The 23,559-nt window shown below is 52.1% G+C and overlaps 3 long non-coding RNA genes across 3 annotated transcripts; all 3 read right to left on the bottom strand.

Moving 5' to 3' along the window:
* Positions 1–4,311: 4,311 nt before the first annotated feature.
* Positions 4,312–9,347, bottom strand: LOC136105202 (uncharacterized). Its single transcript, XR_011741153.1, has 2 exons — positions 7,419–9,347; positions 4,312–6,707 (listed from the first exon to the last, which is right to left on the bottom strand). It is a non-coding gene; the product is annotated as an uncharacterized lncRNA (long non-coding RNA).
* A 1,254-nt stretch (positions 9,348–10,601) lies between these two features.
* On the bottom strand, positions 10,602–13,629 carry LOC139828976 (uncharacterized). The gene is made up of 3 exons (XR_011741154.1): positions 13,499–13,629; positions 11,987–12,133; positions 10,602–11,463 (listed from the first exon to the last, which is right to left on the bottom strand). It is a non-coding gene; the product is annotated as an uncharacterized lncRNA (long non-coding RNA).
* A 2,537-nt stretch (positions 13,630–16,166) lies between these two features.
* LOC139828975 (uncharacterized) lies at positions 16,167–23,067 on the bottom strand. Its single transcript, XR_011741152.1, has 5 exons — positions 22,935–23,067; positions 20,648–20,723; positions 19,593–19,739; positions 18,803–19,218; positions 16,167–18,631 (listed from the first exon to the last, which is right to left on the bottom strand). It is a non-coding gene; the product is annotated as an uncharacterized lncRNA (long non-coding RNA).
* Between the last annotated feature and the right edge of the window lie 492 nt (positions 23,068–23,559).

Raw genomic sequence — 23,559 nt, 5'->3', positions numbered from 1 at the left:
TCCCCTCTCCAGCCCCATCCCAGATGACTGCACAACCTTTGCCTGCACAATTTAACACGTCCACAGATCAATCATAGACTCCTAGAGCTCAGTCCACCCAACCCAGACTACAAACTTCCGGGCAGAGCAGCTCCAAGCCAAATGCGCCTATGTGCAGAAAAAGGCTCCACAGAACGTCATAGACAATGCGATGTCAACAGCACTAAACAACTCCAAACCAGAGACTGCGTCTATGAAAAGAACCTGCAGGGAGGCAGTGGTGAGGCGAGGAGCCTCTACTGCAACCCCAGGAAAAAAAGGAGGCCAAACTTCACAGACAGAGACAGCAGCGCTGGCACAACCAAACAGAGACAGTGGTACTGGCAAAACCAAACAAACAGAGATGGTAGCACACACAAGAAACTGCTGCAAGACTTAAAAACTTCAAGATGCTGGGAAGAAGCGCCAGTCCCTGAGACTGAATGGGTAGAGAGCAGAGCTGCTGTTGCAGCCCAGAACTACACCATAAACACAACTGACCAGAAGTGTCTAAAATACAAGGACTATCCACATGTTCGGCTGCTAATACAAAAAAAAAATATGCCTTTTGTGCCCCTGGAGCACAACAAGACCCCAGGATCATCTGACAGGCGCAAGGCAGGCTTCCCAAAGTACACGACAACACACCCAGGCTGAAGGTGCCCTGCCCCACACAAGCTGGCATCAGTTCCCTGGACCCCTTACCCTCCCAAAGGGGTCTGTTCCTGGACTGCCCTTTTCCGTCTGAGAAGTTTAAACCCACCCTGCAGTTCCCAGCCCCTTCCCAGCCCTCGTGCCTCCACTTAACTTTTAGAGGACCAAGGGACTGAATCCATCTTCACAGAGGAAAACACAACGTCTGCTAACAGGGATCTTCCTGCAGTTGTCACTTTCTCCATCATCACCTACAGTAAGGAAAGCAAGGACACGCACACTATCGAGCATCCAAATAGTATTTATCGGTAGTGGCCTACAAGTAATCGCTCACCTTGGGTGAGTTCTGGGAGGTACATTTGAATGATCTACCGGGGGCCACTGCACGCCGCAAAGGTTCTGGAGACAAGACGCCCTTCCAGGAGAAGAGATTATATTAACAACTATTAATACAGCAATACAAACCAAAAAATAACACGCCATCTTCATTGTAGTCAGGAATTTGGGGAAAATGCAAAGCACCTGGAAATGAATCAACAAATGAAACATAATGACAAACAACTTTTCTACTACAGCTATTATCAAACCTTCACTGTCCCTGAAACTCTTACCTCAAACAGACACCTCCGCTTGTCCAAATACATCTGCCCATGTAGCTTAAACGGCTCAAAAGCTGCTGACTGCTGAAGGAGGGGCAGAGAACAAGCACCCAAGCCGCCCTAGAGCAGAACGAGCTCCCTACCTGGGGACTGGGGCTCAAATATCCTGAGCCCCGCCCACCCCCTTCCCACAATCCCTGGGGAAAGGGGAGGGGGTCAATCACCCCAGGCCCCCCCCAGGACCCTTTTCAAATTACCTGGAATGTCACTGGAAGTGACAGCACCTGCACTTTATTGATGCTATTGCACCTGCAATGGGACTGAGTATGGATTTCAACTTAGATTTTCTAGGGAGCAGATAGAAAATGAAATACAATAACCAACACTCCATTTTCATTACAATCAGGAATTTTGCAAAAATGCAAAGCACCTGGAATTGAATCAATTAATGAAACATAGTTACAAACATACTTTCCACCACAGCTGCTACTAAACCTTTGCTGCCCCTGAAGCTCTTACCTCAAATGGACACCTCCACTTCTCCAAAGACTTCTGCCCACATAGCTGAGGACCTGCAGCCTCAGTTACATGTGCCCCCCACCTGCTCCCCCAAACAATGGTCCACAAAAAGGAGCATGCCCAGAAGCTTGCCAAGGGTCCTGAGGTCACCCGATGGACCAGAGAAAGACCCCTGAATGCTGGACACGTAAGCGTTGGCAAAAGAAAGCGTGAATCTCTCGAGCCTGCGCAGTACGAGCCTGGTCTGCGAAATCAAGTTGGAGACTGACCTAAAACAATGGGAGGAAGGGGGGTTGAAGAAACATAAAAGATGAGACCAGAATGGACACCGTTGAAGGTCTTATCGCCAGAGGATCCCGAACCACTGCGTAGGACCAGCAGGACTCTATAGGACTGGAGACCAGAGGAACGCTTCTGGAACTGGACTGGTGATAAATCCAACCTCATTTCTCATATTTTCCTTTACTTTTCCCTGTTTCTTTTCCCTTTCTTTTCTTATTCTCTCTCTATCACGTGCCGCTTTACAGGCAAATTGATAAAGTAACACTGCTTGATTGAATTATAACCCCTTGGCTTTTTGGTCACCTTAATTTTCCACTCTGAGATGAAGGTTAAAAAAGCATCACGAGTCCATCACCGAACAGACCGTGACACCATGGACTCCTAGAGCTCAGTGCACCCAGCCCTGACTCCACACCTCCGGGGAGAGCAGCTCCGAGCCAAACGCGCACGCGCGCAGACACACGCTCCACAGAACGTTATGGACAACGCGACGGCAATGGAGCCAAAAACGCTCCGCAACGAAAACGACTCTGAGACCAGAGAGGCATCAATCAAAATAATCTACAGGGAGACACTGGTGAGGCGAGGAGCCTCTACTGCAACCCTAGAATACAAAGGAGCCGAAAACCTGCACCCTTTGCCCTCCCAAAGGGGACTGTTCCTGGACAGCCCTTTCCCCTATGAGAGCTTTAAACTCCCTCCCTGCAATTCCCAGCCCCTTCCCAGCCCTCGTGCCTCCACTTAGCTTTCAGAGGGCCAAGGGACTGAATTCATCCCCAACAGAGGAAAACACCACGTGAGCTCACAGGGATCTTCCTGCAGTTGCCACTTTCCCCTTCACCACCCGCAATAAGAAAACACACACACAATAATGAGCACTCAGATGATGTTTATCAGTACTAGTCCAAGAGGCATTGCTCACCTTGGCTGAGTTCCTGGAGGTACATTTGAATGATCTACCAGGGACCACCACACAGTGCAAAGGTTCTGCGGACAACACACTGTTCTGTGGGTGATCAGGGAGGCGATGAGCCACCCCATAGCCTGAAAGACACTCTGCCCTATGGCCCTGCTGCTTCCTTCAGAAATGGTAAAACTCCACCTGTAGATACAAGGTGCTCATCCTAACCCCTGCCAGATAACCTGAGCATCAGTCCTAGGAGGAAAGATTATATCAGCAACTATTAATACAGCAATACAAACCAAAAAAGAACGCTCCGTCTTCATAGCAGTCAAGAATTTTGGGAAAACGCAAAGCACCAGGCATTGATTCAATAAATGAAACATAGTTACAAACATACCTTCTACTATAGCTGCTGCTGAACCTTTGCTGCTCCTGAAGATCTTACGTCAAACAGGCACCTCCACTTCTCCAAACACATCGGCCTATGTACCTTAAACAGCTCAACAGCTGCCGACTGTTGAAGGAGTAGCAAACAACCAGCACCCAAGCAATCCTGGAGCAGAATGAGCTCCCCGCTCAGGGGCTGGGGCTCAACTACTCTGAGCCCCACCCACCCCCTTCCCACAATCCCCTGAGAAAGGGGAGGGCGTCAATCACCCCAGGGCCCGTCTACCACCCTTATCAAATCACCTGGGCCCTCACTGGAAATGACAGCACCTGCACTCCTGTCAGGCTCTGTCAGACACTGTCGGTTTTTGTCAAGCCCTGTCGAGACCTCTTGGGGTGTGTCAGACTCTGTCAGGCTTTGATGGGCTCTGTAGGGCTCTGTCGAGACCTGTTGGGCTCTGCTGAGTCCTGTCAAGATTTCTCAGGCTCTGTTGAGACCCCCAGGGCTCTGTCATACATATCAAGGCTCTATCAGGAACTGACAAGATTTGTCAGGCCCTGACGCGTCCTGTTGGCCTCTGTCAAGCTTTGTCAGGCTCTGTGAGGATCCGTCAAACTCTCTCAGGCTTTGTCAGGCAGTGTCGAGACCTGTCGGGCTCTGTTGGGCTTTCTGGAGCTTTGTCAGTCCCTGTCATGCCCTGTCAGGGAGCCCACGAATGGGGGTTGAAACGTGGGTCAAGGGGGAGGAGCCCAACAGGGAGGGCGGGGTGCTTAGAAAGGGCGTGGGGCCTGGTTGGGACACATCCCTCGAGGGAGGCACATTGGGGGGACTGAGCTTGGGGGAGGGTGGAGTTGGCAGTGACCCCACCCACATCTTCAGCCCCACCCTCAACCCCAAACCCCAGCCCCAAATCATTCACTGGAAACAGAACAAACCACACGCTTACGTTTTTTTTACATTTTTTAATTTTATTGGGTGAGAATTGGCCCCAAAACCAAGTTAAAAATCCCCCAACATGGCCGTGGGTGAGCCAAGTGAGGATGGCAGCAGCACAGTGCTGCCCTTTTCCAAGATGGCCCCCATGGGTAACCAGAGTCATGAATCCCACCACCCACCTTGGGCCCCAAAATGGCCACACTACACAGGCTCCGCCCACCTCAGCCCCACCCTCCCAGCACAGGCTTGGCAGCCACGACATCCATAGCCTCAGCCACCAGCAGAGACACAGCAGCCAAGGTGGCCACGCCCATCAGGGTTGCCATCTTGTTCCCATTGGCAGGGAGGGCACAGGGCAAAGCACAGTGCAGGGCCACAGGGGCAGCCAATGGGAGCAGCTGATACAGCCAGGAGCTGCCACCAGAGCACAGCCCAGAGAAACAGCCCCTGCGGCAGTGCCAGCATGGGCACCAGCCTCACCCCCCAGTCATCTCAGATTCCAAGCAGGGTGGAGCCCAGCAGCCATGCTATCCTCATTTTCTCCGTTGTGTGCAGGGCCCCACACAGCATCGCAACCCAGGACAGCTGGTGGGGTGAGGGGACCCAGGAATGTGGATCTATGGTCAGAATGCAGAAACTGTGGGGTGCTAAATATTAATGAGGCACAGTGTGGATGTATAGGGTAGACCAGATGTGTGGGGTGCTGTGGGGCACTGCTGTGGGTCTATGCAGCAGAGTGCAGGAGCTACAGTGTGCTGTGGGGCAGCATTGCTGGCCTATGGGCGAGTGTGAAGCAGCTATGGTGTTTTCTGGGACAGTGCTGTTGATCTATAGGGCAGAGGAGCCATGGGGTGCTGTGGGGTTACACTGTGGGTCTATAGGGCAGAGTGAACAAGATATGGGGTGCTGTGGAACAGCACTGTGCATCTATGGGGCAGAGTGGAGACATAGGGTGCTGTGGAGCAGTGCTGTCCATTTATGGGGCAGAGTAAAATCAGCTACGGGGTGGTGTGTCTGTATAGGGCAGATTAGAGCGGCTACAGGGTGCTGTGGATCTACAGGGCAGAGTAGAGGTGCTATGGGGTGCTGTGGGTCAGTGTGTGGGTCACTCACCTGCAGGGTTTCAGCCTCTTCAGGGGTGTTTCACCCCACAACAGCCCCATTGACCCCATAGCCCCCCTGATCCCCACAGCCACCCCACAGACCCTTGTGACCCACCCATAGTAGGCAGTGCAGGCGTGGTCGGGGGGAAAGGGTGGTCAGGTGGACAGAGGTGTGGGGTGCTGTGGGGCAGCACTTTGCACCTATGGGGCAGAATGCAGCACCTAAAGGCTGCTATGGGGCAGCTCTCTGGGTCTAAGGGGCAGAGTAGAGTCCTATGGGGTCCTGTGAGGCAGTACTGTGGGTCTATGGGGCAAGGTCAGTATGGGGTGCTGTGAGGCACTGCTATGGATGTATGGGGCAGAGTACAGCAGCTATTTGGTGCTGTGGGGCAGTACTGGGCATCTATAGGGCAGAGTGGAAGAAATGAGGTACTCTGGGGCACTGCTGTGGATGTATGGGGCAGAGCACAGGAGCTATATGGTGCTGTGGGGCAGTACTGGGCATCTATGGGGCAGAGTGCAGGAGCAATGGAGTGTTGTGGGGCAGCACTGTGGCTCTATGGGGCAGAATGGAGCAGCTGTGGGGTGTTGGGCACTTCTGTGGATCTATGGGGCAGAGCGGACGATGTCTGGGGTCCTGTGAGGCAGTGTTGTGGGTCTATGGGGCAGAGTGTAGGAGCTATGGAGCATTGTGGGGCAGTACTGTGGGTCTATAGGGCAGAGTACAGGAGCTATAGGGTTCTGTAGGGCAGCACTCTGCATCCATGGGGCAGACTGAAGACAAATCAGGTACTCTGTGGCACTGCTGTAGATGTATGGGGCAGAGTGGAGAAGCTATGGGGTGCTGTGGGATAGCAAGCAAGAGCTATAGGGTGCTGTGGGGCAGTGCTGTGGATCTATAGGGCAGAGTGGAGGTGCTATGGGGTGCTGTGGGTCAGTGTGTGGGTCACTCACCTGCAGGGGGTTCAGCTTCTTTCATCCCACAACAGCCCCATTGCCCCCACAGCCCCCCTGACACCCACACCACCCCATAGACCCTTGTGATCCCCTCCGCTTCCCCACCATGGTGTGCAGTGGAGGAACAGTCAGCCGGGGGGGGGGGCGGGCGCGGTCAGCCAGAGGCGGGGGAAGGGGCGCGGTCAGCCGGAGTTGGGGGGGGGTGGGCGCGGTCAGCCGGAGCAGGGGGGGTGCGGTCAGCCGGAGCGGGGCGGGGGGGGGCGCGGTCAGCCGGAGCGGGGGCGGGGGGACACGGTCAGCCGGAGCGGGGAGCGGCCAGGCTGCCTTCGCTGTTCTCTGAGCAGGAGCTACAGGAGGAAAGGGAAGGAAAGGGCCGTTATTTGTGTCACAGTCCTGTCAAACAGCCTCAAATCCCCCCGCTTCAATCTTAACTTAGTGGGCAAATTATTTGCCAAAAAATGGATCTTAAAAGCTTCCTTGACAACAAATAATCCTAAAAACAGCCCCAAAATCAAGTAAATTGAATTTGAGACCAAACAGCCTTAAAAATCTCAAAGACCCACCCAAATATGGTCCCTCACAGCTTTATATAATAAGATATATATGTAAAAATAGATTAGATACATTACATAGTAATTATATATATTAATATAGATATTAATATTATATAATTAATATAATTATTAATACATTATGTTATATATGTCATTATATATTAAATATTAATTACATTAAGTAATATCAATGAATATTAGTTGATTAGTTCATTATATCAGATTATATATTATATATATTTCTACTATTCATCAAATAATATCATTTATATTAGTATATTACTATATTGATTTTATATATTTAATGTTAATATATTATTTAATAAATAAATTAAATTGAAATATATTAAATTATATTAAAGAATTTAAATGTAAATTGAATTAAATTAAAAATAAAAATAAATTTTAAAATACAATGTAAACAATTAAGTGGGTTTAGGGAGGCGGCGACCAATCAGCACCTTCCTCTCCTCAGAGGCAGCGACCAATCAGCACCTTTCTCACCTCGGAGACAGCCCCGCGGGGCGCAGTCAGTGGAGGCTTTCCCGCCAGACGGCACCGGCCAATCAGCGAGCGCCTCCTCGGCCCCCTCAGCGTGAGGGGAGAACGGGAGGGGGAGACAAAACGGCAGCGGGTTAAAAAAGCCGAATTTGTTCCCGCTTAAATATTAATTCAGTAAATTATCCATAAATAGATTTTAAAAGCTTTTTTTGGGGTCCAAATCAGCACCAGATCTGGGACCTCCAGCTCCGGACACGTTCAGTAAAGTGAATTCAGCCCCAAAACCCCTCAAAAAGCAATGAAATGCCCCTCCCGACTTTAAATACAATAATTCACACACTTATCTCAAAAACTATTTAAATTGTTTCCACAATTAATAATTTAAACAATTAAGCGGCTTTAGGAGCCTCAGAACCGCCCAAAATGCTCAAAAAAAAAAAAACGAACTCAAAATCTCAGAAAGCCCCGTTTCAATGTAATAGTTTAAATTAACAAGTGGTTAAAGGAAAAAGCCGCATTTGGACTCCCCAGATCGCCCCCCGGTCTTTAAATATTAATCCACTGTATAAATTCTTATCAATAAGTAGATTCAAAAACCTTTGAAGTCGCAAATCGGCTCCTCAAACTTTAACCGCGTTACATAAACTTTTTAAAAGCCGATTTAGACCCAAACGGCCCCAAAACGGCTCCTCCCCCTCCCGGATCCGCACTGAACGCGCTCAGCGCCCTCGGGAGTCAAACACAGCGATGTGACATTAATAAATCAACAATTACATTCTAGGAGCCTCAACCCGCCCGAGATGTTCCAAATAAAACCTCTAAACATAATAATTTCAATAAATACGGGCTCTAAAAAAACCCTGATTTGGACTCAAAATCCCAGGGAAAAGCCCCAGATCCCCCGAGGTTTAAACTTTAATTCTCCTGACACACCGTCAATAAACGGATTTTAAAGGCGCCTTTTGGCACAAATCGGCGCCCAAAAAAACCAAAAAAATACCTAAAAAAACCTTTTAAAAGCCGAATTCGACCCAAACCAGCCCCGATTGCTGAGAAAATCCCCGGACCGGCTGCTCCCGCTTTAAACACGATTTAAACCGCTAAAGCGGCTGCGGGAGCCTTAATCCCCGCCCCCCGTCACAAACCCGCGGCTTTAGAACCCCCAGCACAGCCCAGCCCGCGATCCCTCATGAACCCGCCGAGCCCCGGTTAACACCGCACGGTAACGACCGCCCCAGCCCGCCCCGCTCACTGATTCCGGCCGCCGTTCCCGCCGCTCCCGGGGTCCCACGGTGAAGACGGGGGGGAGGGGGGGGGTGGTGCTCAGCCGGCTCGTCAGCGCTGAGCGGCTCGCGCAACGGCTGACGCATCCACCTTTGTGGTCCTGCGAGCGCCCTGCGTCGCCCTATTTATCGCCTCGTTGTCCCGCCCGGTTCTGCCCCCCGCCAGCCCTCCGGCCAATGGGCGAACCGCCCGCCTCAGCCGCGCTGCCCAATCAGCGCTTCGTTGCTGTGGGCGAACGTCGGCGGGAAAACGGCGACCAATCAGCGCCTTTTCTACCTCAGGTGCACTAGCGAATCAGCGCCTGGCACTGGGAGTGCGAACTTCGGCGGGAAGGCAGTGACCAATCAGTGCCTTCCTCTCCTCAGCTATACGGTGACCAGTCAGCGCCTTTCTCCCACCTCCTGGGAGAACCCCGCGTGGGGATGAGCCAATGGGCGACTTCCGCGGCTGACACCGTTAGCCAATCAGCGAGCGCCTTCTCCCTCCCTCAGTATAAAACAGCGAATGTGCCGAGAAAGGGGAAACAAGATGGCGGAAGAAGGGGAGTCGTGACGGCAGCGATTGAGGAGGAAGGGGGGGAGTCGGGGCTGGGCAAAAAAAGCGGCTGCTCCTTGGGCAGCAGCAACGATCGGGGGATGTGGGGGGCGGAAAAGCGGCGGCTCCTCGGTCAGTGGCAGCGATCGGGGTATGTGCGGGGGGGGAAAGCGGCGGCTCCTCAGGCAGCGGCCATCGGGGGATGTGGGGGGGGGGGGGAAAGTGGCGGCTGCTCAGGCAGCGGCGATGGGGGGATGGGGGGGGGGGGGGGGGAAGCGGCGGCTCCTCAGGCAGCGGCAGCAGCGATCGGGGGATGTGGGGGGCGGAAAAGCGGCGGCTCCTCCGGCCGCGGCCAGGACGTGGCTTCACGGGCACCGGGGGCGCGAGACCGCGCGCTGCGGGGCGGGTGCGGAACCGGGGGCTCCGGGGGTCCCGCAGCGGCGGCCGTGGGGCGGGATGGGGCGGCTGTGGCCGTACCTGTGGGCACTTAAGTGGCTGCTGTGAGGGCCCGTGAGAGGCACGTCTGGGGCTCTTAGGGGGCAGGTACAGGGCTGCTATAGCGGTACCTGTGGGGCAGCCATAGGGTTGCTGTGGGGTTACTTAAGGGTCACGTATTGCGGGCGGGGTGGGGGGTGCAGCTGACAGTGGCCCCACCTACGGGGGTGGGGTCAATGCTTAGGGGCGGGAACTGGGAGGACACGCCCACGGGGAGGCCGCCTGGGAAAAGGGAGCAGGGGGTGCAGCCTCCGTGTGTCACGCCCCCGTAGGAGGAACCTCTTGGGGTGGGGTTACCATGGGACACGCACGATGGGGGCGTGGCTTAGGAAAGGAGAGGTGGAGCCGAGGTATGGGTAGGCTCTGTATAGCACGTGCTCTGAGGGGGTGTGGTTTAGTAGGGATGACGGTGGGGGTGGACCTGGGGGCGGGACTTCGGTGCACGGTCCTGCTGGGGGTGGGCGCGACAAAAGGGGAGGGGTCTGTAAGGGACACACCCCTCGGGCAGGGCACAGACTGGCGGGGGGGAGCTTGGAAGGGGTGGAGGTGGGGTGTGGTTTTCTCAGACCACGCCCTTGGAGGGAGAAGCCAGACTGGACAACACACTGAAACATTAAAATTAAGTGTTGGTAATCAGATGGAGGTTGCTGTCTTTTTACTGTAACTCAAAGGTAACTAATACCGATCATGTTCTCACACAACCCCAAAAAAGCTGTAGTTAAATTTAGACAATCATAACACTGTTTTCTAATTTTATTTTACATCTAAACATCCTTTAATGTTCTGTTGGGAATCATTACTGCCTGGGAACTTTTTAATGCCTCCATTTATAAACAGCCACTATCTAGTGGTTCCTTTTTACTTCTCTTTGGAAAAAAAAGTGTAACGTTTTGACTCTGTCCGGTTCTGAGCGTTGTTGCCTCCAATCTCATGGCTCTGTTGTAATTTAAATACTAAACACTCCCAATTACTTTCCAATACTGTTTAAAATGTAAAGCTTCCTTACTTTGTTTCCTATGCAGTCATTCGTGTCTGCAGTTTATTTCATAATGGTTGTTCAAATGTAGCTACTAATGACTCCAATTTAGTTTTCTGCCGTAATCATTTAAAAGGAATTCCAAACAATGTGTTTTTTAAACTATGATACAGATTGGGAATAATTGCTGCCTAGTTCACCAAGTAATAGCTGAAATTAAATTTAGTTATTGATCACGCCTAAATAATTTCATTTACACTTCAACATTTTAATCCTTACATTACTACCAGGCGAATTAACTAGCACACATTATTTTTTATTATAGATATAAACTAGAGATTTTTTCTCTACAGGTATTACTTCCAAATAGTGCTCCAGTATTTATATTCACTCTTTTACTATATAAATTTGGGATAATTACTGTCTGCAGAACTTTGCGTAACAGCTAGAGTAGATTATAGGCATTATTTACTCCCAAAGACTCTTCTGGTTACTCTTACTTAAGTTTTAATTCTAAATGTCTTACAGTAAGTAAGTAGTTAAAATAATAAAACACAAGGACCTTGGAATTTCCAGGAAAACCCACCGTGGCGCCTCGACGTGTCCAGAGTTTGTCGGTGCCGGCTCCGCCAACAACGCGTCCGACGAGCCCCACGGTGCTGCCGAGGCTGCGGCAGCGCGAGGGAACCGACCGCGAGCATGGGGAGGAGACTCAGCCCAGCAGGGACCGCACGGAACGTGGAACACCGGGCAGCGCACCTTCGTTTCAAGGGAGAAACACACACAGAGCACAAAGGACGTTACTCTACCTGAGACACACACTGTCCTTAGCAGCTGCACAGCAACGTTGTCTCTGTGATTTGGAGTTCTGGTGGCAAATGATGGAGCTCTGCACGTTGCACCTTGCAAACCTGCACACAGAACGACGCTTCACCCCACAGGTGACACCAGAAACTAGGAAGCCTCCAAAAAGAATTTACAACCCCACATCCAAACCAGTTACACTCACCCCCACAACCAATCCTGCTCTACACACATCTCCTCCTTCAGACACCCTTCAACAGCCAGATCCACAGTCATCTCCCAATGGGTCATTCACTGCACTAAACGCAGCAGGGCGGGGGAGAGGGGGGGGGAACTAAAGGAAATTAAAAAAAAACCCTCCCTGACTGTGTTTTTTTCAGTGGCATTTTTTGGCGTTATTTTTGTCAGTCGTTGGAGGTAAAGGTTTAGCTTCCATTACCTGCTGGGCAGTCGTCACTGCATGCCCAGGTTCACGTACCCCTTGCTTTATGCAAAGCTGCTTCCATCAGCGACCCAGGAGTCTTCAGCATCCTCCAGCGGCTGGTCCTTTCAATCCGCTCCGCCGGAGCGAACAGCTTCTGCTGTTTCCAAGCAATCGTGGGCCACCGACTGCAAAACGGATCCACTGAGGAAAGAAGTCGGATCGACAATGTTAGTGGTAGAAATATTTACATCTTTAAACGTTCTAAGGAGCCATCGAGGCAGGGATGTCGTTTTTACACAAACGGGGACGGACACTGACACACAGATACCTGGCTGCGAGCCCTGCGGGGCGAACAGCGCCTCTGCCCCCGGCCGTGCGCTGCAGTACCCGAGGTTCGCCACAGGGCGGCAGCACTGAGGCGCGCTGCGGCACGGCATTGGGGCGCCCGGGTGCAGCACCGCGCTTTGCCCACAGGACGGCAGCACTGAGACCGCCGCGGCAGCCCGGGCCGAGCGGTTGTGCCGCGTTTCGCGGGAATCCCGCAGAAAAATAAACAAAAAACAAACACAACAAAACAAAAACGCACACAGAGAGCCGCGGCACGAACGCCACGCGTACAGGACACAGAACCCGCTTGGCCTCAACCCGAGCTCCCACCGAAGCGGCACCCCACTCGCCACACCACCAAGCCTGCAACCGCACCTTAGCTCTGGTTTTATGCGTCCCCCCTCACAGCGGAAAAAACCCTCCTATCTCGCATTGCTCTTTGGCATTACAATTGCGGCACGGCATTGGGGCGCCCGGGTGCAGCACCGCGCTTTGCGCACAGGCGTTCCTTCCTTGTCCAATTTATACAATGGCCTCTGCTCACAAGATTTCATCAAGGTTGCTCTATTCACATTATCACCAGGTGGTTCCTCAATCTCTTTCCTGTGAGCTAAAATACACCCTAACAGGCTCTTTTTCAGAATACCTCTACTACGCCGTCCTCCCATTACGCATCACACGGAACGACACGGCTCATCTTGTAACAAATACGAGCAAATAACTATTAACACCTACAGCAGTACTCCACAGATAATACTCAAACCTACCCACGACACACCGCCCTCACAAGTTGTACTCCAAGTTTATCCCACCGCCTCCAAAACAAAACAATTCCGGTACCCAGCTCAAATCTCTCTAACACTCAGCACCGCAATTAGGACACTCTGCAACACAGATGGCTCCACAACGCTCACACTCCTTGCAAGTTAAAGCCACAGCAGCTCCTGCTGTAGTTTTCGGTGTTCAAGCGCATAGTCAGAACCAAGGCACATCCAAGAATTAAACCGAACTACGGTACTCTTCACAGCTACATACAGAGCCAGCTTTGCACCACAACGGAGCACGGGAACAACCAACACCAAAAGCTGGCCGCACAAACAACTCCACAGCAACTACTGTATACCTCTAAGGTGCTCGCAACCCCGTCCACGCTATCCTGCCGAAATTCCGTACCACGACTTACGGACAGTTCGCGAGCACGTGACCAGTCCCAAATTTCAGAAAAGAAAGACTTCTCACCAGAGGTCCTCGTCCGTCCCCGCGGCGATCCGACCGAGACGAGGAGTCTCTCCAGAGACATCCCCGGGGTGCGCCAAGAGAGTCCTCGACTCCACGGGCCCTGCGGCCGGACAGAGCGGGTCCTCCGGCTGGCTCACCGCCTGAAACGGGGAAAGAAACGGGACGGCAGACTCAGCAGCACTGCTAAGCCACGTTCTTTATTTCATTTGACGATGTTAGTTATAATTGTTTAGTTTCGCGCTGACAATACATCTGTTAATTATTAGTCAAATATAAACTAAGCTCTCAGCTTCTAAACAACGTGTTACTTAATCTTCCATCTCCCTCTTGTCGTGCAGAAGGATCTAAAAGGTGAAAAATACCCCCTCATCGTGCAGGCGGTCAGAAAGCATTTACCTCATGTCAACTGGTTAATGACGGGTACACCTTCTATAACTTCATCGCAGTATACGTTAACTTGGCAGCTTCTCTTCAAAAGCGAGAAGAGAGAAAAGGGACAGGGCTCTGAAAAAACAAGGCAGAGATCAAAGCAGCGGCGGGGACAGAGGAAAAGAGGCCGGAAGAGCACCAGGAACAGGGCACAGAAAGAAACAAATCGGCGCGGCGGCAGCGGCGCGGAGACGGAGGAAAAAAACCCGGCACGGTCAACGGGACAGAGAGGAACGCGACCACGGCCAGGGAGCGGGACACGGGGACACGGCGAGGAACCACGGGACGCGGAGAGATACCAAAAAGTCGGCAAAAAAGACTCTAATGCTGTTCTGAAAGTGTTGAACGGCGGGCAATTTCAATACAGCGCACCGCACGCTCAGAGGATCGCCCCTGTAATTGAGCGTACGTGCGATTCACGCTTCTTGGTATTCTTTACATACACCTATTGCATATTCATTTGCTTCTACCGCTTAGTTAGTGCATTAAACAGAAGTTCTTTCCATAACCCCACCCTTCGCTGGCAGTCCATCTCTGGTATGCCAGTGTCCATCAAGGGTCTCCAGCGGTCCCCGGTGCCCCTGCAGCCCGGTGCCCCCTGCCCCGGTGTCGGCTCCTCGACCTCATTTCTTGAGCACGCCCGCTGTCATTTTGTGCTGCTACTCAAGTCGCTCCTTCTCCATTTAGTGGAACGTCCCATTTTCCCAGCCTGCGAGCCAAGGACATCCCGCTTTGCCCCACCTCCAGCCCCTACAGAGCTAGTGTTTCTCTGTTAGGTTTCTGTTCCGTTAGGCCTGGTCTTGCTGCCTTATGCCAAGGGCTTTCTAAAAGATTTTTGTTCCTCCTATCAACGGGAAGCAAGAGAGAGGGCAACAGGCAAAAACGATGGCAGAGCGAGAGACCGCGCGGAACACAGGGGGTTGGAGGAAGAAAGAGAGGAATGAGGAGCCCCGCGGAGAGACGGAGGACAGGAAAAAAGAAAATAAAAAGAGAGAAAAAAAACGGGGCGGGGGGCAGCACAAAGGCTCAGAACGTGAACGAGGACGGGAACAGCGCCGTACGGAATGAAGAAAGCCGGCAACGCCGAGCACGACAAAGGCACAGAGAGAGAGACGGCGAAGGGAGGGAGGAAGGAAAGAGACAGAGCAGCACATACAGACACAGAGAGGAAACTAATGGCAGGGAAAAGAACGAGCCAGAGAAAGCGTGGGGAAAAAGGAGACGGAGGGGCAGGGAGGCACCAGGACACACAAGCCGGGGACGAGGCCCCGAGGGCCAGGGACTCACAGCGGCTCTCGCTTTCGGTGGCTGCCAGGAGGCTTCTAACAGCTCAGACGCTCCCGTCTCCTTCTCTCCTCCCTTCCTCTCCGGTAACTCGGGGCGCTCGGCCGTCCTCAGCCTAGGAGAACATGGTGGGGTGTCAGGGCTCCTACGGAACGAGGCTTCGGGGACATGGAGCCTCGCTGGCTCGCTCGCCAGGCAGCCGTCCCGCTCCAGGATACGCGCACGGGCCCTGCCGCGCACGTTGGCCCCCGGCCCGCCGCACGCCGCGCAGAGGGAGCCTTCGCCACCCGGAGAGAGGGGCTCGCTCTCTCGCCTGCCGCAGGAAGCGGACGTCGGGCCCACGGCCCCGCATTGCTTCAGGATCTTTCCAGATCTACAGATTTTGACATATTTACAATTACACAGGTTTAGACGGAGATATCTATTTGCACTTATTAAAAAAATACGTACACGGGTATGAGTGAATACATAGAGATGATATTTAATATCCGTTTAGATTATGTAACACACAGTCATTACAGGTAGCTCTACCTACTCACACTTTTCTCTATTTTAAATTGCTTTCTATATAATTTGTTCTCATTTTCGAGTCCTTCATTTTTTAATTTACATATAGACAAGATATTGGTATTTTTAAAACCATCAACAGGAATTTTTTACATTCTAAAAATCCTTTATATAATAGAGTAGAAAAGGGGGTTGATATAAAAGCATTTGATATACACGTGAATGCCATCCTGCAATATATAAATACCAAGGACAGATTTCTCTGTTTGCAATTGCCACACTCGTGTTTACAGGTCGAACACGTGTTCTCCTCCCCCCCCCCGGGAATTTTCAGGCACGTTTGGACTGTGACCCCCTCTTTTCAGGGGGACTCCCTTTTGACCCCCGCATCCCCCACCCGCATCGCCGGCCCCTGCTCACGCTGGGGCGCCACAAGCGACACCGTCACGCGACACGAGGGAAACGGCCCCGACAGGCAGCTCATTGTGTCATTTACTCTCATTGTGTCATTTACACGTGCACGTACCACAACCCCCAAAAAGCGGGGGGGGCTCCCCTAGGAAAACAAAGCGGGGGCAGCGCCCCAAACAGCCGCAGCCCCCGGCCCACAGGCCGGCAGCCGCCCCCCGGCACGGGAATGCTCCTGGCCAACCTGAGAAGGGAGCTGCTGTGAGTGCCACCCAATAGCCATACCCCTCTTTTCTAGGCAGCTTGGAGAACCCTATTTGCCAGTGTTGTCCTGGGACATTTCCCTCGTCCAATTGTTCTTATTTAAACCCTGTATACAGTATTAAGATGATGGTATTTGACACGGGACTTCACTCTCAAGCTGTCAGCGTGGCTGGATTGGGGTGGGGGGGAAGATTATCAAAGCCTTTTCCTCCTGCCTATGCTCTTCTTTCTTATTAGACTAGGAACTGCAATCACACACTGTAATGTTTGGTTCACACCCTCTTAAAGAAAAAAAAAAAAGGCAAGCGTGAAAGAAAATCGCAGATGTGCTCTGTGTCCCAAAATAGACTTTATTACACATTTGCTGCAAAAACTAAAGAAGGGAGTGTAAATCAGCATCTTCCACCCCAGACTCCGACATCTCCCACGAGATGTACTCGAGCATTGCCCGAGCTGGGCAGGGTGGGCGGCAGCCGGCGATGGTGAACCCCCACCCCAGCCCCTCCTCATCTATTGCCCACTGCCAACAGGAGATTTATTTCCCCTCTAAAAAAGTGACTTTGGGTCATTTCTCACTTTCTGCCATTTGAATAGGTCTCACAGGGCCATCTGAATAGGTCTCAAGGGCAGAGCGCCTTGTAGAACCTGCCCCACAGAGCTCAGCATCACCACCTGCCCTGGTCCTTCCCAGATCTGAACCATCTCCTCAACCTCTGGCACATGCCTTTGGGTCAACACGTCTTCTCCAAGGCCTTCCTCCTGCCTCCATTTCTCCCCAGGGGGCCAGGCAGGGCTTTGGGGACACGAGGGGTAAAACCACCACACGCTGCTCCTGCAGATGGCTCCGGGTGCAGTGGGGCATCCTGACCCAGACCCACCTCCTTGGCAGCACCAGCCTTGTCCCCAAAGTGTGTGGGGTTGGGGGACACTCAGGGTAAGACAACCTTCAAAAAAAAAAATCTGAGGTGGCTTTGCAAAACTACAGCAGAGTACAAAGCGGGGTCACTCCTTCGCAAACAGTTTAGAAATTCACTCTTACCTTTTCACCTAATCTTAATAGAGCGCATCAGCTCCTTGCGCTGCGAGGTACCACTGCTCTCCCATCAACAGTGACAGCTTCTTTGGACCCTAATTCTAATTCGGCTATAAATCTCCTATTAATTTCTTATCCTCTTTGTTGCGGTTTCCTGATGTTGGCTGGAGGAGACAGCCACCTGGGATCAGAGATGTGGCTTTTGTATCGGTCTCTGTCCTTTCGGTGGCTGGTTTCACACTGGCATCTGCTAACTTATTTCCAGTTTCCTGATCAGTGTTTCCCTTCTGAGGCCCTTTGCAACGCACGATGGTAACTTTTCCAGCAACAGCACAGCTTCCGACAACTGGAGTATCGTGTTTAATCTGTTTAAAAAGCATGCAATTGAAGAAGCGAACGTATGCTTGCCTGTTTGAGTGAGCGTTCCTTAAACAGCTTCTCTACGTATGTCGCCGGATATCTTTGCTGCAGGTTTCGCTGCATCGTTCATCCGTTCGAGCAGAAGCTGACCGTTTCAACTGCACTCATCATCATAGCCGTCACTTGGATTCTGGCCATCGCAATCACGCGTCCTTCTGCCGTCATGCTGCACGTACAAGAGGAGAAACATTTCAGGGTGATCCTCGGCTACGGCAACGAAACCCGCCCCGTATACTGGTGCCGAGAGGACTGGCCCGACCCAGGAATGAGAAAGATCTACACAACAGTTCTCTTTGCGAACATCTATCTGCCTCCCCTGTCGCTCACTGTTATCATGTACGCCAGGATAAGCATTGCTCTCTTCAACACTGCGATGCCCACGGTGGGAAAGCACAGCCAGGAGCGATGGCACAGCACGTCAAAGAAGAAACAAAGAGTAATCAAAATGCTCATTATTGTGGTTTTGCTTTTCACCCTCTCCTGGCTTCCCTTGTGGACTCTGATGATGCTTTCTGACTATGTCAACCTTTCAGATGTCCAGTTGCAGTTCTTTCACATTTATATCTATCCCTTTGCTCACCGGCTGGCCTTTTTCAATAGCAGCGTCAACCCCATCATCTCCGGTTTCTTTAACGAAAACTCTCACCGGGGCTTTCAGGCCGCCTTTCAACTTCAGCTCTGCTCCCGGGAGGTGGCTCACAGGGACACCTGTTCTCAGCAAGGCCACAGCAATGTCATTTTGTCAGCTGGCAACCCCCAGACACCCCAGGATCAAGCTTCTCAAAACGCTAAGGAAAAAGGGAAGACAGTTAAGAAAGGAAATTGGGTGAATAACCAGCAAGATCTGACAATGGAGGCTCTAGAAGACACCTGCAATGACGGGATTAAGTGAAACATGCTATGCACTACCAAAACGATGTAAGCCTAGCAGAGTTGGTTTGTTGTGTTGTGAAACTCACGCTCTGTCAGCCCCTTGACAGTGTTTCTTTTTTGAAGGAGATACACAACTTGCCCGGTATCTGAATGTGTGATGTGAGCAGAAAGCCAAATTCATCCTCCTGTGTTAGCAGCTTGAAGAAGGTGCAACCGCCCTGCAGTCAGTGATGACCCACTCTGCTCCTGAACTGGGCTGGAGCAGAGACGTGGCTAAAACGGGCGAGCGTAGGGAGGAGACTCAGCCCAGCAGGTACCACACGGAACGTGAAACTCCGGGCAGCGCGCCTTCGTTTCAAGGGAGGAACACACACGCAGAGCACAAAGGACGTTACTCTGCCTGAGACACACACTGTCCTTAGCAGCTGCACAGCAACATTGTCTCTGTGATTTGGAGTTCTGGTGGCAAATGATGGAGCTCTGTACGTCACACCTTTCAAACCTGCACACAGAAAGACGCTTCACCCCACAGGTGACACCAGAAACTAGGAAGCCTCCAAAAAGAATTTACAACCCCACATCCAAACCAGTTACACTCACCCCCACAACCAATCCTGCTCTACACACATCTCCTTCTCCTTCAGACACCCTTCAACAGCCAGATCCACAGTCATCTCCCAATGGGTCATTCACTGCACTAAACGCAGCAGGGCGGGGGAGAGGGGGGCGGAACTAAAGGAAATTAAAAAAAAACCCTACCTGACTGTGTTTTTTTCAGTGGCATTTTTTGGCGTTATTTTTGTCGGGCGTTGGAGGTAAAGGTTTAGCTTCCATTACCTGCTGGGCAGTCGTCACTGCATGCCCAGGTTCACGTACCCCTTGCTTTATGCAAAGCTGCTTCCATCAGCGACCCAGGAGTCTTCAGCATCCTCCAGCGGCTGGTCCTTTCAATCCGCTCCGCCGGAGCGAACAGCTTCTGCTGTTTCCAAGCAATCGTGGGTCACCGACTGCAAAACGGATCCACTGAGGAAAGAAGTCGGATCGACAATGTTAGTGGTAGAAATATTTACATCTTTAAACGTTCTAAGGAGCCATCGAGGCAGGGATGTCGTTTTTACACAAACGGGGACGGACACTGACACACAGATACCTGGCTGCGAGCCCCGCGGGGCGAACAGCGCCTCTGCCCCCGGCCGTGCGCTGCAGTACCCGAGTTTCGCCACAGGGCGGCAGCACTGAGGCGCGCTGCGGCACGGCATTGGGGCGCCCGGGTGCAGCACCGCGCTTTGCCCACAGGACGGCAGCACTGAGACCGCCGCGGCAGCCCGGGCCGAGCGGTTGTGCCGCGTTTCGCGGGAATCCCGCAGAAAAAAACACAAAAAACAAACACAACAAAACAAAAACGCACACAGAGAGCCGCGGCACGAAAGCCACGCGTACAGGACACAGAACCCGCTGGGCCTCACCCCGAGCTCCCACTGAAGCGGCGCCCCACTCGCCACACCACCAAGCCTGCAACCGCACCTTAGCTCTGGTTTTATGCATCCCCCCCCACAGCGGAAAAAACCCTCCTATCTTGCATTGCTCTTTGCCATTACAATTGCACAGGTGTGAACTCATCAAAGTAAAGCAGCCATCTCACAGACACACACTCAGAACTCGACTAGGCTGGGGTTTTTCTTTGTGTTACACAAACGGACTCTCACTCCTCTAAGGAAACAAATTCATTCTTAAGCATAGCCTCTCCCTGGGGGAAAAAAATGCCCACTCCGAGCTCCCAAACACTAGGGAGCTGTGGGGAAACCAGTGAAAGCCAAAACCAACAGCAGCAACGTCAAGTGGAATTTGGCTTAAATTCTGATCACGCACTTAAAAGCCTCTCTCTGTCCTACCAATGGCTGGTCATTCTTTGGAAGGACAAACTTTCTTACCTGAACATCCTAAATTGAAGACTCCACGGAACAGAACGGAGATTGAGCCACAGGACAACGGTGCCATTGATTTACACTAATGGGGAAAAAAACACCCTAGAAGTCAAACCCAAATTTACTTATTACTTCCCATCACATTTCATCCCTTACATTTCAACTGGCAGCAAGGTGTTCAAAAATTAACTATGCCCATGCCACTTACCACTTAAATTAAACTCTACATATAAATCTTAAAGGCTATTTCCAGCGTGCCCATAAATTCATGTGAACAAAGAGAAGGGCAACGCTCGACCCTAAGGAGGGAAAGAGGCGGCTGTTCCTCTATGGCAGATCAAACTTCCTTCTTTTACCTGCAACACGTGGAACTGCCGCGGGACCCGTTCGCCAACGGGGTGTGCGTTCTTAACTAAAACTGGTCGCCAGTTTCTCTGCAGAGGCAGTGAATTTGCCTCTTTTTTTTTTTTTTTTTTTTTTTCCACGTGGGAGAAAAAAAAAAAAAAAACACACAAAAAAACACACACCAAAAAAAGACAAAGGAATGATCTCTTCCAGGCCGTTTCTCTAAACCGTCAAGTCATTAGAAAATTGCACATGTCTTCTCCAAGCAGAATGAGCCTGTGATTCCATACAAAAGGAGGGCAAGGAGCAGGTCAGCTTGTCAGAGAAAGATAGGGACAGGGAGCAAGACAAGGTGACACAGAGAGAGGGAGAGAGAGGCAAAAGGGACGGAGAGGCAGGGCAAGGGGACGGAGAGGCAGGGCAAGGGGAAGGAGAGGCCAAAATGAGCGCTCCGCAGCCTCCCCTCGCTCGCCTCGACCCCCGTTTCCCCGTTAACTGCCGGTGCCCGCCCCGAGACACCACGGACGCGCTTGCCAGGGAGGCAGCTGTTCAAACGGGATTGAGTCGGCGCGCTCTGATTGGCTGCTTTTCACCCCAGCGCGCCGTCCTCCTATTGGATGCTCCTTCCCGCGCTCCGCGCCCAGGTGCCCGCCTCAGGGTCGGACCTGACTGAGGACTGCGCAATTTGAGCATGCGCAGTACTGAGGCCTCAACGCCCGCCCCTCTGGCAATCTGATTGGCTGCCTGCGCACATCAATTGCCATTCTCCCCGCCTATCAGCGCTCCGCCCCTCCAGCCCTCCCGAGCGATCTGATTGGCCCGCTCTGCATCCTCACTCGCCTTCTCGCCACCCTGCCGGGACCCCCACGCCCTTTGCCCGCGCGGCTTCCAACAGCCGCCTTTAAAAGGAAACAACAAACCGCGCTCCTTTGCTTTACACTGAGGAAAGAAGCCGGATCGACAATGTTAGTGGTAGCAATATTTACATCTTTAAACGTTCTAAGGAGCCATCGAGGCAGGGATGTCGTTTTTACACAAATGGGGACGGACACTGACACACAGATACCTGGCTGCGAGCCCTGCGGGGCGAACAGCGCCTCTGCCCCCGGCCGTGCGCTGCAGTACCCGAGTTTCGCCACAGGGCGGCAGCACTGAGGCGCGCTGCGGCACGGCATTGGGGCGCCCGGGTGCAGCACCGCGCTTTGCGCACAGCCTTCCTTCCTTGTCCAATTTATACAATGGCCTCTGCTCACAAGATTTCATCAAGGTTGCTCTATTCACATTATCACCAGGTGGTTCCTCAATCTCTTTCCTGTGAGCTAAAATACACCCTAACGGGCTCTTTTTCAGAATACCGCTACTACGCCGTCCTCCCATTACGCGTCACACGGAACGACACGGCTCATCTTGTAACAAATACGAGCAAATAACTATTAACACCTACAGCAGTACTCCACAGATAATACTCAAACCTACCCACGACACACCGCCCTCACAAGTTGTACTCCAAGTTTATCCCACCGCCTCCAAAACAAAACAATTCCGGTACCCAGCTCAAATCTCTCTAACACTCAGCACCGCAATTAGGACACTCTGCAACACAGATGGCTCCACAACGCTCACACTCCTTGCAAGTTAAAGCCACAGCAGCTCCTGCTGTAGTTTTCGGTGTTCAAGTGCATAGTCAGAACCAAGGCACATCCAAGAATTAAACCGAACTACGGTACTCTTCACAGCTACATACAGAGCCAGCTTTGCACCACAACGGAGCACGGGAACAACCAACACCAAAAGCTGGCCGCACAAACAACTCCACAGCAACTACTGTATACCTCTAAGGTGCTCGCAACCCCGTCCACGCTATCCTGCCGAAATTCCGTACCACGACTTACGGACAGTTCGCGAGCACGTGACCGGTCCCAAATTTCAGAAAAGAAAGACTTCTCACCAGAGGTCCTCGTCCGTCCCCGCGGCGATCCGACCGAGACGAGGAGTCTCTCCAGAGACATCCCCGGGGTGCGCCAAGAGAGTCCTCGGCTCCACGGGCCCTGCGGCCGGACAGAGCGGGTCCTCCGGCTGGCTCACCGGCTGAAACGGGGAAAGAAACGGGACGGCAGACTCAGCAGCACTGCTAAGCCACGTTCTTTATTTCATTTGACGATGTTAGTTATAATTGTTTAGTTTCGCGCTGACAATACATCTGTTAATTATTAGTCAAATATAAACTAAGCTCTCAGCTTCTAAACAACGTGTTACTTAATCTTCCATCTCCCTCTTGTCGTGCAGAAGGATCTAAAAGGTGAAAAATACCCCCTCATCGTGCAAGCGGTCAGAAAGCATTTACCTCATGTCAGCTGGTTAATGACGGGTACACCTTCTATAACTTCATCGCAGTATACGTTAACTTGGCAGCTTCTCTTCAAAAGCGAGAAGAGAGAAAAGGGACAGGGCTCTGAAAAAACAAGGCAGAGATCAAAGCAGCGGCGGGGACAGAGGAAAAGAGGCCGGAAGAGCACCAGGAACAGGGCACAGAAAGAAACAAATCGGCGCGGCGGCAGCGGCGCGGAGACGGA

The sequence above is a fragment of the Patagioenas fasciata genome, chromosome 12 (genome assembly GCF_037038585.1).
Source record: "Patagioenas fasciata isolate bPatFas1 chromosome 12, bPatFas1.hap1, whole genome shotgun sequence".
Taxonomy (NCBI): Eukaryota; Metazoa; Chordata; class Aves; order Columbiformes; family Columbidae; genus Patagioenas; species Patagioenas fasciata.
The sequence above is the reverse complement of the archived record's forward strand: the minus strand, read 5'-3'. Positions and strand labels throughout refer to the sequence as shown.